At 39.6% G+C, this 20,550-nt stretch overlaps 1 protein-coding gene across 6 annotated transcripts in view; it reads right to left on the bottom strand.

Annotated features, from left to right (window-relative positions):
• The window catches only part of WDPCP (WD repeat containing planar cell polarity effector), a 161,315-nt gene that overhangs the window by 135,534 nt on the left and 5,231 nt on the right, over positions 1-20,550 (bottom strand). The gene's annotated exons all lie outside the window — the stretch shown is intronic.

The raw sequence follows: 20,550 nt of genomic DNA on the forward strand, positions 1-20,550 counted from the left end.
GTTGAATTCTCAATTTGCATCACTAACACCACTGCACTAAACTCAGGTCTCTGCTGGTTTATAATATATCAAACCCAAAGAATATGCAGAAGAGGTACTAACACACCCCCGTGCCCCACCAAAGCACACAGAACAACTCCAGCTTATATGACAAGTTAAGAAATAATTGCAATAGAGAACCTTAGGCTGTCAGTCCTACCCATAGAAAAAAAATAATAATTGAGCTCTCCGAAAGAGTGTCTGAATTCAAGACAAATTCTAAGACAAAAGCAGCCATAGGGAAAGAAACACAACCAACAAAGAAAACACAATTAGAAGAGCTCTTTAAATTTCAATAGGCAAGGAAATGTATGAGATACGTAGGGGTGAACAGGCCAGGAGAAACAGAAGGACTACACAGTGAAAAAATTACATGCTGATTTTAAGAGACAAAAATTACCTTGAGAAAACAGGCAAACTTCCAAATTCATTCCCAGGGAGCGACAACCCTCTTCCTTTTTCAGGTCTGACCTACCCCTTGCCTAGAGATCCCTTCAATTACACTCAGAGACATGTAATCAAGTTTATATGGTAAAGGAATGGGAAAAAAACTGCCCAAGGCCAAAGGGAAGTTCGTATTTGGGGGAAGGGGAAGGCGGCGGGGCAGGGGAGATCAGGAGAAGGGAGCCTACCTTTCCTCTTAGACAACTGTTAAAGTCACACAGAGAAAGGCCTTGTCTGATTTTTGGTAGAATTTCAGGGTCTTTTACCACTTAACAGAAATCAAGCAGAAAAATTATCTTGGACTCTATTAAAATGTGAAAAGACATAAATGAAATTGTACATGTAACAAACTGACATAGAAAAAAAAGGAAATAGGAATTAGATGCTGGTTGTTTGTGTTTGGTTTGGTTTTTTTAAATCACTTTATACTCCTTTGAACCCCTTAAAAAAATTTCCTTGGATTTTTCTCTGAGCCCTCAGACCAAGGCATTTGACAGAAGGGAAAACAGGTGGCCTGTCTGGAAATGGTTTATTTCTTAAGAGAAACAAAATTTTGAGTACTTGGCCTAGTTCTCTTCTTGTGGAATCCACGAGTTCACTCCAAAAAACTTGTGGAAACACTTGGCATTCGTATCTTTTAATTAAGTAGTAGATAAATTAGCTAGCTAGTCTTAGAGAAAGACTTAATGCAGTTTGTTTCCACATTGCCATGAGGTATTATCTAATGCTTTTGTTTATTTTACATCTAAAGGTCTGTTTCAAAAATAAACAGAATCTGTTCGCTCCATTGTTGTCATGATGTATGATACTGATGAGTACCTTATAACATACAGTCTGATTAATTTTAGACAAAGCCTTATTGCACTAAATATTAATAACTCTAAAATAGTCTTCCTAAATATGGAGTGCCTCTAGCACTGTAAACTCAAGATGTACCAGTGTGCCAGGGAAAGCACACCAGGCATCTGGCTCCACGATCAGTGCATCAGCACCGGCAGCGCAATGCAGCCTGGTGTGCCAGCCCAGGTCCAGCGTTGCAATTCCTCCATCCAGCCCTTCGGGTCTGGATGCTGCCACAACTCCCAGCAGGACTGACACCACACCAAGGCTGCCCCACTCCACCTCCTACAGTGGGGCAGCAAATCACCTCTGCTGGCTTTAAACCTCACCTGAATTCAGAGAAGGCTCTGCAAGGAAGACAGCTCAGAAGCTGACTGCGGATGGCTGCACACTCATGGAAACCTCATCACCCTGGACATCAGAAAAACAGCCACAGTAAAAAAATGCCACAATGGCCCCTCCAAACCAACAGACACAAATTCACAGAAATGAGGTCAGTCGATCTCTCTGCCCTGCTGGTTTTGACAAGGGGTCAGAGAGGTTAGGGCAGACACTTCCCCCCCTAGACACTGTTGTTCTAAAATGATGAAGTCAATAAAAGGTACCAACACTCCACTGCGCAGCTGCATTTTCAGACATTCTCATTCCCTCACACTTTGTATGATACCTAACTTTCACTTAGATAATTTATAGAAAAACTGTAGACAAAAATCAATGCATTTATCCTAAGGTACCTCCACAAACTGCTCTCTCTGAGGAAGCCACTAAGTATTTTTTTCCGAGAATTTTGTCTTTTATTTAAAATAAACATTTGCTTTTATGCTATTTAATGCAGCTGCTTTTATCAACACTTACAGAGCAATTCAGATTTTTTTCCCACTATTCCATACCACAAAATATCAAGTCAACTACTGGAACAGACAGCTTTGCACAAATTTCAAGGTAGGAGTTGGACTGATTTCTTTTCACACAAAAGCTAAGAAAACAGTTAGGAAAAGCCCAAAGACAGCGCTCCGCTGCAGGCTGAGCAGCACAGCTTGTTGCATCACCCAACAGTCTACAAAAGTGACGAGATTTGATGTGTGAATAATGTAACCATCACATTGGCAAAACACAAATATGATGCTTATGTGTTTTTATAGAGGAGTGATCTGTTCGTGATTACTCAGACACCCAAGCAACTGTTTTGCATGTTATGCATCACACACATCCCAACACAAATGTAAATGTGATGACAGGTTTATTGTTTGGAGATATGGCGCGCTCTGTGAACCTAAGTCTATCCTGAACTACTGCAATAAACATACACGCCATGGTCAAAATTTTCTCACAAGCCCAAAGAAACAAAGAAGTTTCCTATATTTGTCATATATTCCCTGTCAATTCAGAACAGCAAGAAACAGTAGATACCTTCTGAGTAGGCCAACACCGCCTGGATAACACGGAAGGAGGAATTTCACAGAGAATGGAAAATGGGTATTTTCTTCTTGTGCAAACACTTGGAGTACTTCCATCGCTTTCTGGCTCCTACACTTTCAGCTCACAAGAACAACTATGTTGAGGCAAACTTGAGGGTATGCTTATGTAAAAAGTTTAGTTTGGGGAATATTTTTAGCTCAAAACACTGACGTGTTCAAAGTGTTAGTTCTGGTTAGAAAACCGAAATAGAACAGAGAGGTAAGAACTAAACTGTTTCTATATATTGCAACTGGAAAACAAAACAGCATGCTGCCCACAAGCAGAAGAGAGAGTCACTCCGCTGATTCTAATGAAAAAGTAAAATTTACAAATTTCTCACACTATTCAGTAATTTCAGGTAACAAATTAATGAAGAGTTAGATTGTGACTACAAAGAAGTTTTCTAAGCCTATTTTGCAAGACAGTAATTTGAAAGTAAATGCCTTTAAAAGCAAACTAAATAACACAACATGACAAAAACTGTATTTTTTACCTTAATAAACTCTGTATTTTCAAATTCTCTGTTTTTCTGGTTTAGGCAAGTAAAGATGACAATAGTTGTTAGTTTTATGATGATATACTTTCAGTTTTGCACAAAGTCAAGTGTCTAATAAATCACTAGAAAAAACCTTCAACGATTAAAATTAAAAAGCTTGTTTTAGAAAGACACATGCAATTTTATATAGCAGGCTTTTAGAAATAAAAGCCAGATTAAAAAAAAAAAAGGCTTTTGTTTTCAAACATTTACATCTTGGATTAATTTTTAAAGTCTTCTATAAATCTTCAACATTGTTCAGATATATAACGTAAACATGAAATATGGCAAAAGTCGACAAGTTAATTTATTGCAGTCTGTAATCAACAATCTATGCTGATCTTCAGAAAAGATAAACTAGAAAACAGATGCTCATTCTGTGGAGGAGATAAAAGCAAAAGTGGAACTCTGAAAGTGTTCCAGAAATGCAAATGCATACATCATTTGCGCTGAAGGCAACACCAACATTCTCCTTAAACGAAGCAATATATCAACATGTAAGAACAAGGAAGCCTTTTTCTGTCAGCAGAAAACATTGCCCGCAATGAGTAAGTGATCAAACTAAAACCAAAATGGCAACAAGAATTACAAAGTACTTAAAACTTTACTTTCAATGTGCTTGTATGCCCCGACATATACAGGTTGTAATCCAAAGGACGTACAAACAGTGAACGGCACTGTAACTTGTCTGATTTTCTATGGAGTGCTGATCTACAAGCCCAACACTCCTGTGTCATCCTCATATTCCCAAACCTCCACATTACGTTCCCTGCTTTTCCCTCAAGTTTCCCAAATATTTTCTACATTGCAGTCAGCTCACTCATTTCTTTGTAGCCATGTCCTTCAATTCCCTTTTCCTTCCTCTCCTCTGCCACTACACAGAACTCGCGTGCCAGGCAAGCACAAAGCAGGAGACTACGGCTGGTCCAGCGCAACAAGCTTTCTCAGCAATCAGTAAGTACATATTTAATGACTGAAGGCTGAAGGCCAAATTGAAAAAAAAATCCTTGAGCTCAGGTCACAGTCTTTTCTTGAGGAGTCTGGGGGAGGGAACACCAATTTGGATGTCCTTAGACGTCCACAAAACGCATACATGTTTGGAGCTTTTAAGACCTCTACCTTACCCATCAGATCAGCCAAAAAGCTCCAAAAATAAATGTCGGAACTGAAAGGCAGATTGTGTGATCAGTTGTTCCTTCAGGTAATCAAAGAAGAATGCTGTTCCCTTACTCAGCAGATTTTGCTTACGGGAGTCAGGTGATTAAAAAAAAGGGGGAAATAAGAAATAACAGTGTTCTGAACATAAATACATGTGTTGTCATCTGGAAATTATGGTTGCTTCTATGAGCTAAGTGTTAGCTCTACCTCCAGTTCATCATTTTAAGACAGAAAATCTCTCAGCTACGTTTCTTGTTAAATATTGAAGGTTGCAAACCCAAATTCATCCTAATATTTTAGTACTGCTGATTAATTAATTTAAACCCTAATCGCAACAGAGACAAAGAGAATGTTTCCATGACCAACAGAACTAGTATTTGCTCACTTCAGAAGGGTAAATTTTTACAAAAACTAGCTTGAAATCTATTTTCAGTACATTCCAAATCTGTTCAGCTTAAACATTAACTAGCAAACTCGTGGGTTTTTTTTAATTTTCCACAGAACTATATAACATATTCATTAAGAACACCCATTCTTCAAAACTCTGAAAGATCCATAGTTCATAGGGTAGTCACGTAGGGCAACTCACTTACTGCCCTACTCACCCCCCAAAGTACATTATCACATTTCAACTGCCACTGCCTAAGATAAGTATTTAAATCCATATTCGCATTTCACTTTTGAAAATTACAGCACTTATAAATTGGCATTAGGACCTTGAATTCAAGCACTTTGTGGTTATGACAACACTCCATTGCACAGTAAGCACGCTACTGGGCGATAAATGCCATTCCCCGATTTTCGAACAATTTAACATCCTAATAATCAAAAGGAATGTTACCCAAGCTCTGAGGAAAGATGGGCAGATGAGTGATAAGATAAAATATCTTCAGAGAAAAAGAATGAAGGGTAACTCATTGCTCCCAGAAAGAAAAGGTAAAAACTACAATGCCCCTCTAGCTGGTGAAAGCCATACATACTTCAGGAATGTTTTCTGCACTTTTTCTATAATGGAAGAGAAAATGAGAACAAAAGCTAATGATTAATACAAGGCAGCTGTAATAAAGGTCATGAAAAAATACATTTTGGTGTGTATGGAAATGCCTTTCCCCAGAGGGATAAGGTTCCTTATACCCTATTTCTGCCATATCCAACCACAATCATGACTTTGCTGGGCAGATCCAATTTTTCATCACTTATACTTCATAGTAAAAGTGTGCCCTGCAGCTACAATTCTAAAAGGCAAACAATAACTCACTTCATAGCTCTTGCCTAAGTGTGGAAAGTGAATTCTTACGTATTTCTCAAAATCAGAAAGTGGGACATATGAATATGCTTGTCAGGTAAAACTTGGGAGAGGCCCAAGAACATTTGAAGGTGTCAACAGGACTTGGAGGGGCAAAAAACCTCTTAACTTCTTCTGCACAGAGAACAGGACAAAAGTTGTCATGCTGAGGAAACCGCCTCACTTCTTGCCAGGCTCATTGCTGCTCTCCCATTCCCAGGCACCAACTGCAGTTAAATGAAAAAAAAAAAAAAAACAAAAACGAACCCACAGTTTTTTGGTTTTTTTTATATATATACCGATTCATCAAGATAGTTGTATCTTTTTGCAGTATGATGAGTGCCTAATTACAATGATTCAAATCTCTTGTCACCTTCAGGCTAACCTACAGATAGCAATGGTTTTTAGCCAGAGCTGATAGTGAAAATGAACTTGACACAGCACGCAATGGTTTGTTAAGCATGATATAATATTAAAAACATCATTCCCCTTTTTAATCTAGCCAGGAGGAGGAAGAAATCACATGATTTTGAGTTCAAAGTTGCTAAATCCCTTCTCCAGCAGGGAAACATGCTTGTCTGATTACATTTTCAGGTTGAACGCATTTGTCACTCTATCACCTTTCTCCACATTCAGTTCTGGTTTGAGCCCTGTTGGTTTCAGACAGTTCTTTCTCCTCCTAATTTCGCTGTAATTTCTCAGAAGTTCCTTCAGCTCACTACCCAGTTTTCTTCTTGGAAAATGGTTACATGCAGGCTGGGCCCTCTAGTGCATCTTCATGTCAATGCACTATATTCCCAGTCCTTTTTGCACTGTTTCCTCTACCAAGAAACTTCTGAAAGAACATTTACTCTGTCCATGTGCCTTTTTCAAGTGGACCCTATTTGTGCTTCTAGAACCTGCAAAGAAGCAGGAGCTGACTGAGTGATATATCCACTCTAGTTGTGCTGTCGCTTAGTGTCAAGACTCAAACTCAAGCACTCAGCCCCATGAATGGCACCTTCTGCTAACCAGCTGCAAAATCAGCATCAAAAGCCCAGCAGGAAACTCAAGAGACAAGGACAGAGAAACAGCTTCCTCGCCAGGGGCAGAAGTTCAGGAAAGAAACCTGCTTAATACTTCAAATACAGGTCCTTTATAAGGACAGCGATCTGCACCATCCCTTCAGATCAAAGGACTACCATGAGGCACATACATACACATGGCCTAGGTGGGAAATTGTCAACAACTTCAGATCCTCAAAATAGGGTCAGTTTCTGCTTAAGGCAGAGAACAAAACCTTGAGGGTGTAATTCTTTCAGTCGCTATGCTGTGTATCCTATCCAAGACAATCTAAAACTTTAGCATTTAGAAAACCATCTTGATACCCCTGTATTGCAATTTTTTTGATTCCTCACGTTCTATTTCACAATCATCAACACGATTATTCATCCAATCTCAAACCCATTTGCTTGTCTTTCGCTTTTAGTTTCTTAAGATAAAAAAGACCTAACAGACAAAAATGGAGCTGGTTAAAATGCTTTAAATAAAAAGCTGCAATTATATCTGAACAGATATTTTTATGTCACTCACAAGATTTTGATTTTTAAAGTAATGAGTGAAATGTTTTGAAAATAGGCAATATTATGTACATAACCAAAATTGACACTGACAAAGTCTGCAGCAGTCCATGGGAAAAAGCAAATCAGTAACATAACAATAAAACTGGCCATGGTACAAGTAATATGAACAATATCAGAATTACCTGTATTAATTTTCAATACAGCATATATACCTTCACTGGATGACCTCTACATTGATAAAACCATCAAAGAACAACAAATGAAATATGAATGCCCTCTATATGCATCACTGCTCTTTACACTCTGTTTAATATTTTCAGTCAAAATAATTCACAAAGGAAGTCTAATTGAATAGCAACCCTATGGTATAAACAGAGTCGCACATTTTGTTACAGCTTCACAGGTTACTGAAAATTCAGTGCATCTCTTGGCTGTGTCACACCCAGTCTACGTTTCAAAATAAGTTGTTCAAAGAAAGATTTTTATTTTTTTAAAATGGATTTTAAAACAGCTTCTGCCAGCAAAGGCCTTCCCAGTTTTGGAAAAATGTCACTATAAGCACCCTGTAAATGTCATGAAACATGAGGAAACAGCATATAAATGACCAAGTTTTCTAATAGACTTGGAGTTACCTGATGAAATCACTAGAAGGGCAGAAGCATTTTGAAGCTTGCTTTTCTTTCACTTCAAGATTAATTTCAGCTCTTTTTAAAACCTTCAAAAAGTGTTCATTACCATTCAAGGTGTGTATATGATTTGCGATCAACAGGTGTGACAAAACATGAACAAGCTTTTGAAAACCAAGAATGGGCTTATGTTTAACATAAGGATAAAACTTGTTCTGACTGTTTTTTAAATAAAACAGAGTTAAATTCATGCCAATGACATTAGGCATAATGAAACAATAACTATTTATGGTTTCTCTGTGAATTCTGGTAGTAAAACTCTGGATGTGGTCACAGAAATTATAAATCTGCATTTGTTATCTGGAAAACAAACCAATTATAGTAATTTTCTGCTATTACAAGCAATTGTCTTAATTACTTCAATATATTACTTCACATTGTCTGAAAAGACAGGATGTCAGTGTGAATAGCATTGGTTTGGCAGCCCCAAATTAGCAACAACCATTAAAGTGGTGCATGTTCTCTCTATTCCCTTCCCCAGAAAGAGCATCTCAGCTCTCACAGAAGCTTGACTTTCTACCTCAGTATCACACAAAAATAGAAAATTGAAATGCAAGGAATCAGACAGACAATTTTGAAAATTCCAAGCGGCACGTTCATGTCTTTTAAGTTTGTTCTTTGCATTGTGCACATCTATTAATTATCCATCATTTCACAGTTTGACCCACTCTTGCTAGCAAGCCATTTCTCATATGACCCCAATTTATACCAAAGGTAAGTGTCAATATGATGGGAACAATGGTACTGTGCCAACAACCTATAACTTTACAATAATTCTGCAGATGGCCATGCAAGGATGCCTTTAGAGCATCAGCCAGTCACTGGTAAATTTCTTGCTTTTGCAGGGTTTCAAAAAAATGGAAAAAAAATTTACAAAAATGAGAAAATAATAATAAAACCATCAAACATAGCAATTGCCCACTACCATTATTGCTGTGAGTATATTATAGGTCAGTTTTGCCATGAAAATCAAAATAATGTCCTTTTGTGATAGTAAGCCTGCAACACTTAAATTATACATTTTGACTCCTTTATATAAACTTGAGCATTGATACCTGGTTCAAGTCTTCGACCTTGTGTTTGCAATTCCGTAATTCCACGTATTCCAAAGAAATTTTTATCATTTACAAATTTTGGAGTAGGATTCCAACCACAAAGATCATATTTCCCTTTTTTGTTTTTTAAGACAGTTCATCCAGGATTTATCCCTTACTAAGGACATTGTTTAAAAATGCATTACTTCTGAGCAATTTAGAAAAATCTTCTCTCAAATGAGAGCTGTGACTGACCATTCTAGTTAGCTCTAGCATTTGGCTCTTTCCATTTCCACAGCTGTAAAAGATATTAAATTAACTCATCCACACAAGTTTAGTCTTCCACATTGGCAGCGCAAAACAAAAGCAGTAAATGGCTTCAGCTGGGGGAAGCAGACTTAAGTAATTTCTGTATTTTACACAAGCCTTTATTTTTAAAAAGTCTTTTTTTTATGGCTGATACAATATTAGGGGCCTTCTCACTTTTATCTGTGTATTCCTTTTCACAAAATCTTTGACTGAGTTGGGCTTGCTCAAATTAAAGTCATGGCTGCTGTTACTTTTCTGACTGATGCTTCCTTTTCATTAACCTTCATACGTTAAGGAAAGCAGCAATATTTTCACCATTATCATTATTCCTTTACTTTTAAGCATAAGGCCAACAACATGATCTTCACAGTAATCCATGAAATAAATGACAATTATTATATACATGAGAAAAAGATGCAGAACTTTCATTCTTCTGCTTACTTGGCCCATTCAGCAAATACTGCATTATTTCCTTTCATGATGATAACATTTCTTTGATCCCAGCAAAGAGATTTTTAGAAAATGAAGTTAGAAATAAATGTAGAATAACTAACTTAAGTGGCCTCAATTACAAACTGACATTTACTGCAGTTTATCCATGTCTAGGGAGTTTTAAAATTCACAGCATGCCATCTTCTGAAAATCAAGCAGCAGCAGCAATACAGGTGTGCCACTCCTGCAACTTTATGCAACATCTGCGCTGTCATGTCCTTGAATTCAGAGTAACTAATAACCAGCACAGCACATACTTTAAAAGAACACAGATGCTGAAGTTGGCATTTATTCACTGACATTATAGGCAGCATATTTTATAGGCTACTTTTTAAGGAATGCTCAACCACTTGCACATTGTGCACAAAATGATCGATGATCACCGCAGTGAAGTTCAGCTATGCACCAGAATTTCATGTGTTGCACTGTTGCAGAGCTTTGCCAATCCAATTCAGAAAACAAGCATGACAGCAGTGCAGTTACTTTATTAAGTCAGGTACTGAATAGGGATACAACTTGATATATTGCAAAGCAGAGAGACAGAAAAAGCCACTTAGGGGGTTTCCTAATATCACATATAAAAAAAATCTACCCAGAAAATAAAACAAAACAAAAAAACGTTTAGCAAGAGAAGAAAGGTGATAAACACCATCACTGACAGAAGCCAAAGGAGCTAGTCTAACTAGATCTTTATGGAATCTAATTATTTAATGTGCCCTTTGATGAAATGCCAAGTAATTAAGTTATTCCAAAATCAAAAGTCCCTGGAGGAGTAAGTCTGCTTACTACCTAAGTATTTACTCAAGTGAAACTGCCACCAATGCCACTGTTTCATGATCTCTCTGAATTTTGCATTTTAACACAAGAATGGCAGTGTTACAAGTTTTCCAGTACCAATCTTACACTGATTTCCACATGAAGAGACCTTTGCAGCCAGCTAAAACAGTAATGAAGCCACCAGCACTCCTACCAGGCATGGGACTTTGGCAGCAGAGTGCTCAAGGAACGTTCTGAGCTGTCACATACATTCTGTCACAAGCTGCACCTCATTCACTAACATTACATCATTAAGAATTTTGTTTCAAGGTGAATGTATTAATTACATTTACAAAGGAACTCTTTCAATATCTAAAAGTAATCAACACTTAAAAAACATGTTTGCTTCCTCCTATGTAACGATGAATATGCACTGTCACAGGAGGTGCCTAGCCACTGTTCTGCTCTGTGACAGCCTCATCTTATTGCCCCATAAGATCACAGAAAAGATGCTCCTGGAATCTATGTCAAGGCATATGGATGACAGGGATGTGATTAAAGACAGCCAACACAATCTCCACAAAGGTGAACCTGCACTGGCGGTCAAGGAAAGAGCGACTACCTTAACTTTTCTAAGGCCTTTGACATGGTCCCACACAATATCTTTGCCTCTAAATTGGAGAGATATGGATTTGATGGATGGACCATTCCATGGATAAGGAACTGGCTGGATGGCCATATCCGAATAATTGCAGTCAATAGCTCAATGTCCAATGGAGATCAGTAACAAGCTGTATCCCTCAGCTACCTGTTTTGGGACCAATACTGCTTAATATCTTTATTAATGAAATAGTGGGATTGAGTGCACCCTCGGCATGTCTGCAGATGACACCAAGCTGAGTGGTGCAGTTGATACGGGTGAAGGAGGGGTTGCCATCTAGAGGGATCTGGACAGTCTTGAGAAGCAGGCCAGTGTGAACCTCATGAAGTTCAACAAGGCAAAGATCCTGCACCTGGGTCAGGCAATCACCAGTATCAGTACGGACTGGGGGATGAATGTATTGTGAGCAGACCTGCAGAGAAGGACTTGGGGATATTGGTAAATGAAAAATCTGATATGAGTCAGCAATGCGCACTCACAGCCCAGGAAGCCAACCCCATCCTGGGCTGCATCAAAAGCAGCGTGGCCAGCAGGGCAAGGGAGGGGATTCTGCCCCTCTGCTCTGCTCTGCTCTGGTGAGACCCCACCTGGAGTGCTGCATCCGGTTCTGGGGTGTCCAGTACAGGAAAGACATGGAGCTGTTCAAGTAGATCCAGAGGAGGGCAACAAAAACCATCAGGGGCTGGAACACCTCTCCTATTAAGAAAGGCTGAGAGAGTTGGGGTTGTTCAGCCTGGACAACAGAAGGCTCCAGGGAGACCTTACTGCGACCTTTTAATACTTAAAGGGGGCTTATAAGAAAGATGGGGACAGACTTTTTAACTGTAGTGACAGGACAAAGGGTTTTAATCTGAAAAAGGGGAGATTTAGATTAGATACAAGGAAGAAATTCTTTACTGTGAGGTGTATAAGGCACTGGAACAGGTTGCCTGAGAAGTTCAAGGCCGGGCTGGATGGGGCTTTGAGCAACCTAGTCTAAAGGAAGATGTGCCCCTCTTCCAACCCAAACCATTATATGATAAAGGCAGTAGGCAACTAACAGAATCACAGAATGGCAAGCATTGGAAGGCGCCTCTGGAGATCATCTAGTCCAAGCACCCTGCCAAAGCAGGTTCACCTAGAGCCGGTTGGATAAGAATGCATCCAGGCAGGTTCTGAATATCTCCAGAGAAGGAGACTCCACAGCATCTCTGGGCAGCCTCTTCCAGTGCTCTGGCACCCTCAAAGTAAAGAAGCTTCTCCTCATGTTCAGATGGAATTTGCCACGTTCCAGTTTGTGCCCGTTGCCCCTTGTCCTGTCGTTGGGCACCACTGAAAAGAGCCGGCCCCACCCCCTTGCCACCAACCCTTTAGATACTGATAGGCATTAATGAGGTCCCCTCTCAGTCTTCTCTTTTCCAGGTTACATAGACTGAGGACTCTCAGCCTTTCTGCATAAAAAGAGGAAATTGCAACTCACTGCATTACATTCACTGCATCTGGTCAAGTTATCAGAACAAAAAATGATAGAACAGTGGATTGGGAAGTATCTACTTAAATAAACAGCTCAAGTTAAAAAGAGTGTAAATAGCTTTGCACAATAGCACATTAAGCTTTACATTTGCTTTTGTTTTTCTATATACCATTAATTAAAGAACAGTCACTTAATATAAGCATTATCAAAGAAATATAATTACACAAAATTTTTATGACATTGGAAGCCATGTAATAAGACTGATTTTGAAGTCCATATAGACTTATTCTTTCAACATATATTTCTAATGCATTTTACAAACCTTCAATTTCTCAAGGAAGACAGGCTCAACATTTACAAAATCACTTAATTGTCCTCCAAAAATGGCATATATTCTTTAAAAGTGCATTTCTTAAGAGTTTGGTCATTTCTGCTGAAAAATTACACAACAAGATGGCATTATTACTCCAAGGTGAATATTCTTGTCTTCTAAGAGGTGTATTCAAATAGATAATTATCTCTCAGACTTTATACGATGACAAATGCATCTGCAAGATAGCATCTCACTCTGCTCAGAAGTTTGGGTAGAACTGCTTGAGACCAACTATGATGGAAAATCAGTCAGCCTATCAACCTTTAGTAGGCTTCAGCTCCCATTAAAAGGTACGTGGTAATCCAGGCAAGCTGGTGTCCACCAGTACTACAGCGGAGTTCCCAGCAGTGGCAGCAGATCTTGCAGTAGGACTGCAGTAGTCCACTAGCTTTCATTACAGAAACCCGTGACAGTAACTTGGCAAGAACCACGTCTAGCGTTGCAGTGAAACTAATGATACAGTTAATGAAATTACACTAATTTATGTCCCACATGGCTATGTCGTACAAATAGGTTAATGTACGTATGATATACATGTATACTTATAGTCCTGATATCCACATGATGAAAGACAAAACCATTTATTAAATTGCATTTATTATGCATCTTAAACCATGTGGAGTACGTTGTTCTTTCAAATTCTCTCTGCATTTTTTAAGTCTTTAAATCGTCTTTCCCCCCCCTCAAATCTGATTTGTCAGGCAAGTCACAATGGTCCAATTTCACAGGCAACTGGGCCGCTATTGTTAAAAAACCTGCTTCTTGTGAAACTCTAAGCAGGTATGGAATATCACAATATCAACATTTTCCTGGACACCACTCTGTCTACATCAGTCAAAAGTGCATATAGGAAAAAAGTCAGCTATGGGTGGGAAAAAACCCTACTATTTCTCTAAAGATTGTAGATCTTAATTTTCTGACAGAAATGTATCGCTTGCCCTGGCTCTGCCGAACACTGAGATACTTAATCATATGGTAAGAAATATATTCAAGATAGAGATACTAGTATTTAGAAATGCTCTTCTGCTCTTTTCCCAGAATCCTGTAAGCTGGGGACTTGCTTCTGAAATAGCTTTGCTATCAAGCATGGCATATACAGGTTATAAAAACCTAAAGGTTTAATTAGCGCTTTTCTGAGTTAAGTTCACTAATGGGTTTGCCGAATTAACCAGACCAGAATTGTGTAAATATATCATTAAACCTTATTTTGCATTTGCATATTACCTGCCTCTTAAGAGCGTATTCATCCTCTGTTTTGGTGTTTTACATATTTACAAAGATACTCTAAAGTTCTGTCTTAAGAGAAAAACTGCATAGAATAAGAAAAACTTCTGTGGTAAGTTTGGGATCTTATAACTTGTAAATTAGCAACGAAAGCACTGAGATAAGTCTTTGGGAGTATATTTGAAGTTTTAATGAAAGAGTCAGATTACAAAAAGCCATAGTGGGAGTCTTATATGAGGAAGCTTTAAAGTTAGTTGCAATGTATTAAAAAACAACATTCAAATAAATTATTTTTCACCGCAGTATGCCAAGTTTTTCGAGATAGAATTAAAATTGGGCTTTCATTTTAGACCAAGTAAAGCATAATATTAGACTATAATACTGCATATACTAGTGAGATCCAAATGCCCACGGTGTTGCAAGAGAACATTTTTCCTCAGGCATTTGAAATTTAATGCTTCTTTAATATTCTCTGTTGGATATTGTTAGAATGGAATTTCAAATATTTCCTGCAATTTGAGTTAAAGATTACTGAATAATGCTGAGCAGCAAAAAATATTTGAAGCATACATCTAAAGCTGGCATAGTAGCTTAATGTCCTGTTGTTTCTTGCTTTAGCAAAATTAATTTCTACAGTCTTCAACCATGAATTCAAGCACCACCTGGAGATACAAACCCATAATTTAACTGTGGTGTATTTCTAGCTCCCTTGACTAATACACTGAGGCTGGACCCTGTTATGTCAGCTATAAAAGGAAAAGGCCATTTCATAGCAATACTTTATATTCTTCTAAATCAGACAGCGGGCAACTTGAAAAACAGTATCTGTCCCATTATTGTAAATAAATGGGATTACCTGTCATGAAATAAATGTACGTGGTTTTGCCTATATTAAAAGTATATATTCTACTATATAGCCAAGAGTAACACCTTTCCAATAGGACCCAAAGTATTCAAAGGTTTTTGTCCCAGTAAGATCCAACCTTTTCACCATACATGTGTTAGTGCATTACCATGGTTACTCAATACAGGTAAGGGAAGACTGCAAATTAAACTTAACAAAAAGGTATAGTTGCATCATCCTAGAAACAAAACAGTAAAAGACAAACTATAATCGTGATTCCCTTTGCTTGATTACTTCATGGAGAAGCCTCCTTCATTCAAAGATGAAGCTACTTTCTTTTCCATCATTCCTGTCCACAATATAAGTGGTCATGCTCACGATTTTTTTCCACAGCCATGGTTCCCTTATCATTCATACTGGGCTCATACAGACTCATTCCTTGGCGCTCTCCTACAGGAAGCCTGCCAGTTCCCCTCAAAATGGCTTGGAACACTGCTTCAGACAGTATGACTACCGTGAGTTCAAATGAACTAGTTCCTCAACTCCATCCCAGCCAGATAAGGCAACTCGAAATGCCTTCATAGAATCATAGAATTGTTGAGGTTGGAAGGGACCTTTAAGATCATCGAGTCCAACCTTTAGCCTACCCTGACAAGAGCCACTTCTAAACCATGTCCCTCAGTGCCCCATCTACCCTTTTTTTAAACACCTCCAGGGATGGTGAATCCACCACCTCCCTGGGCAGCCTACTCCAATGTTTAATAACCCTTTCAGTGAAAAAATGTCTCCTAATATCTAATCTAAACCTCCCCTGACGTAACTTGAACCCGTTTCCCCTTGTTCTATCACTTGTCACCAGGGAGAAGAGGTCAGCCCCCATCTCTCTACAACCTCCTTTCAGGTAGTTGTAGAGGGTGATAAGGTCTCCCCTCAGCCTCCTCTTCTCCAGGCTAAACAACCCCAGCTCCCTCAGTCGTTCTTCATAAGGTTTGTCCTCCAGACCCCTCACCAGCTTTGTAGCCCTTCTCTGGACACGCTCCAACACCTCAATGTCCCTCTTGTAGCAAGGGGCCCAAAACTGAACGCAGTACTCGAGGTGGGGCCTCACCAGTGCCGAGTACAGGGGGATGATCACTTCCCTAGTCCGGCTCACCACACTGTTCCTGATACAGGCTAGGATGCTGTTGGCCTTCTTGGCCACCTGGGCACACTGCTGGCTCGTATTCAGCCGGCAGTCAACCAACACTCCCAAGTCCTTTTCTGTCGAGCTGCTTTCAAGCCACTCTGCCCCAATCCTGTAGCGCTGCATGGGGTTGTTGTGTCCCAAGTGCAGGACCCGGCATTTGGCCTTGTTGAACCTCATACCATTGGTCTCAGCCCATCGGTCCAGCCTGTCCAGATCCCTCTGCAGAGCCAACCTACCCTCAAGCAGATCAACACGCCCGCCCAGCTTAGTGTCATCTGCGAACTTACTGAGGGTGCATTCGATCCCTTCATCCAGATCATTGATAAAGATATTAAAGAGAACCGGCCCCAGCACCGAACCCTGGGGGACACCACTTGTGACTGGACACCAACTGGATTTAACTCCATTTACCACCACTCTCTGGGCACGGCCATCCAGCCAGTTTTTTACCCAGCGAAGAGTACACCTGTCCAGGCCATGAGCAGCCAGTTTCTCCAGGAGAATGCTGTGGGAAACAGTGTCAAAAGCTTTGCAAAAATCCAAGTAGATAACATCCACAGCTTTTCCCTCATCCACTAAGTGGGTCACCTTATCATAGAAGGATATTAGGTTTGATAGGCATGACCTGCCCTTCACAAACCCATGCTGACTGGGCCTGATCACCCTGTTCTCCTGCATGTGCCGTGTAATGGTACTGAGGAGGATCTGTTCCATGACCTTCCCAGGCACCGAGGTCAGACTGACTGGCCTGTAGTTCCCCGGATCCTCCTTCCGGCCCTTCTTGTGGATGGGTGTCACATTTGCTAACCTCCAGTCAGCTGGGACCTCCCCGGTTGTCCAGGACTGCTCATAAATGATACCAAGTGGCCTGGCGAGAACCTCCGCCAGCTCTTTCAATACCCTTGGGTGGATCCCATCCGGCCCCATAGATTTGTGCACCTCCAGGTGCTGAAGCAGGTCCCTCACCATTTCCCTTTGGATTAGAGGGGCTTCATTCTGCTCCCCATCCCTGTCTTCTAGTTCAGGGGTCTGGGCGCTCAGGGAACAACTGGTCCTACTGCTGAAGACTGAGGCAAAGACTTCATTAAGTACCTCAGCCTTTTCCTCATCCTTGGTCACTATGTTGCCTGCCCTATCTACTAGAGGACAGAGATAATCCTTAGTTCTCTTCCTATTGCTAATACATTTATAGAAGCTTTTTTTGTTGTCCTTGACAACAGAAGCCAGGTTTAGCTCCAGCTGGGCTTTGGCCCTCCTGATTTTTTCCCTACATAGCTTAACTACCTCTTTGTAGTCGTCTTGAGTGGCCTGCCCTTCCTTCCAGAGGCCATAGATCCTCTTTTTTTCCCTAAGTTGCAACACTAGCTCCCTGTTTAGCCAGGCCGGCCTTTTTCCCCGACGGCTTGTCTTCTGGCACATGGGGACAGCCTGCTCCTGCGCCTTTAAGACTTCCTTTTTGAAAATCATCCAGGCTTCCTGGGCTCCTTTGCCCTGGAGGACTGCCTCCCAGGGGACTTTGTCAACCAGGCTCCTGAAAAGCCCAAAGTCCGCCCTCCGGAAGTCCAAGGTAGCAGTTCTGCTGACCCCTCTCCTTGCTTCTCGCAGAATTGAAAACTCTATCATTTCATGGTCACTGTTCCCAAGACAGCCTCCAACCTTCACATCCCCCACAAGACCTTCCCTGTTTACAAACAATAGATCCAGCAGGGCACCTTCCCTAGTTGGTTCATGACACGCCCAAAAGTTTTAAACATTGATCCTTAGCCTCATGCGGTAAGAAAACCATTCTCATGCGTTCCAACACAGCCCTTGTCGACACTCTGAACTGAAAAAACAGCAAAAATATATGTATGCATGTTTTGGAGCTGCAGGAAACTCAAAGTTAGGTAGCATGGGTATGGCCAATAGACTCGAAACAGCTGGATACATGGGCCTATGCTTTTATTAAGAGACAGGGACAGTTTAGCCTTGCAGCATGCAACTAACTAAATACAAGCATGTGCAGAAATCAAGTACTTGTGTTAACTTGAGCAGAATGAATAAATACAATTTCTTCTTTCTTTCCTCAAGGATCAGTAAAAATACTAAATATGGACAGTACTATAAGCAACACTAAAGCCATCCATAGACTCTGCTGCCGCTAAAAAATGAATTTGGATAAGGTTTCCAAAAGACAGCGAGATACCAAAATGAATCTGTGGAGCAACAGAAAAACCTCCATACGGGAAACAAAGTGTTTAGTTTGCATTTAAGCTTATTACTGATTAATTCATGTTTTAAAAATTGTGTTTCACATATTAATAATGTCATTAAGATAAAAATGTATCAGTATTTTCCTTCTGTAAAGAGTTAGTTTTTAAACAATTAACTTTAAAAAGTCAACGTCATACGACACCATTCTCCCTCCACAGATATTTCTGTTGATATTTTCCTTAAAATATGATTCACTACTTGGGGGGGAAAAAAAGGGAGACAAATTCAGTTTGTCAATCTGTATAATGGCAGCTATTAACAAGTAAATTCTGTGAAAATACACAAACAAATACAAATGGATATTGTAAAACAAGCCGAAATATTTAAAGCAAACTGTGTGATCATAATTCATAGAAATAACCTTAATAAGAACAGCACTTGTAATTATGCGACAGGTTTGGCATGGAAGAGCACCCATCAGTCATTCTGGCATGCAAAGGATGCATAAAGGAAGCAAAAGGATTCACCCACCTGCACTGAGTCTAAAAAAAATGGAAAGTAATCATTATGGCTTGTAACTTCTCATATTAAAAGTTAATCCTTGATGATCATGTTATCATGAACAAGTAAAAAAAAAAAAGTAATTTAACAGTAATTTAAACTTGACCAATGCTGACTTCATTTAAAAAAAAAAAAACTTACAAGGACATTAGCTTAATGTTTAAGTCTAGTTCTTGGGGTTGGGGTTTGTTTTGTTTGGTTTTTTTAATACCAAAATAATTTTTAGATGTTCATTAAAAAGCAGATTTCCAATTACTCATATGCTTACAGATAATGCATTAACCTGCTAGTTTTACTGAACAGGAACATATTAAAACAGGCTGGCACAATCTTAATTCAGATTTCTCAAAAAGCAGCAATGCAATGCATACGCCTTGGAAACCCACCTTATCAACACAATTCCATAAACACTCCAAAAATCAAATAAACCCAGGAAATGTACCATTTCTTGTGATCAATGAATGGGTGACATTCTTTTTACATGAATCCCTAATCTAACATTCTTCTTGTTGCATTTTAGTTGGGAAGTCACATTTCCCAAAGAAATAGCTTTATTACTAACGAATTCAATGCATGACGTCCAGATTACAGACTGGCAATTTTCATCACAAATGTACATTTAGGTTCTATGGTCTGGAAACCCACTTAGTGGAACAGCCAGACAGCAAACATAGAAAAGCACTTTCTGTCATACTCGTGCCATTCCCCTGTTTGCAAAGGATGCTTTTATTCCTCCTCCTTTTCCATTTCCAATCTCCCAAGAGTTTGTAAAAACCTCTACCACTTCAGTTCACCTACCATGGGAAGAAGTACCTAATTCACTCAGAATTTACAAGTCACAATCAACCTCCTCCACACATTGACATTAGTGAGAAAATCCACATGTTGTTGTCACAAATTGTCTGCTCAACCAAGAAAAAGACAGATTTGTGGTAAGGTAAAAAAGAATCCAGTAAGACTATTTCTCATACAGCAAGAACAGAACTCTTCTGTTCTCTTTGTAATAAATAATTTAGAGATCAACTTTGCTGAATTTACAGACCATATACCAAAGTCTTTGCATGTGTGAGAGTGTTTTGGTTGTTTTGGTTTGTTTTTTTTTAACAGGCATTCTCTATACCCTGTACTTCTAAGAACTGTGAGAAGAAAATCCACCAAAAGTGGTTCACAGATGGTAGACGGTAATAGATCTTCCACAGTCTCTCAGCTTTGTCTACACCGGGGCTGCTGTTATCAAGCCACTGTACTGCCACAATCCCTGGTCAGTGATGGAGCCCTGCAATACCTGAACTGCATTCCAGGCACCAGAGGCCTACGAGCATCAATCCAAGCACCTGAGATCTACCTACAGCAAAGGAGGCCTTAACTGTTACAGTGTCCTCTGGCAAAAACACAATAGGTGTTTGTACTATTAACCTATTTAGAAATAAGAAACAAAAAAGAACATTCACATACCA

Source organism: Larus michahellis, chromosome 3 (assembly GCF_964199755.1).
Source record: "Larus michahellis chromosome 3, bLarMic1.1, whole genome shotgun sequence".
Classification (NCBI taxonomy): Eukaryota; Metazoa; Chordata; class Aves; order Charadriiformes; family Laridae; genus Larus; species Larus michahellis.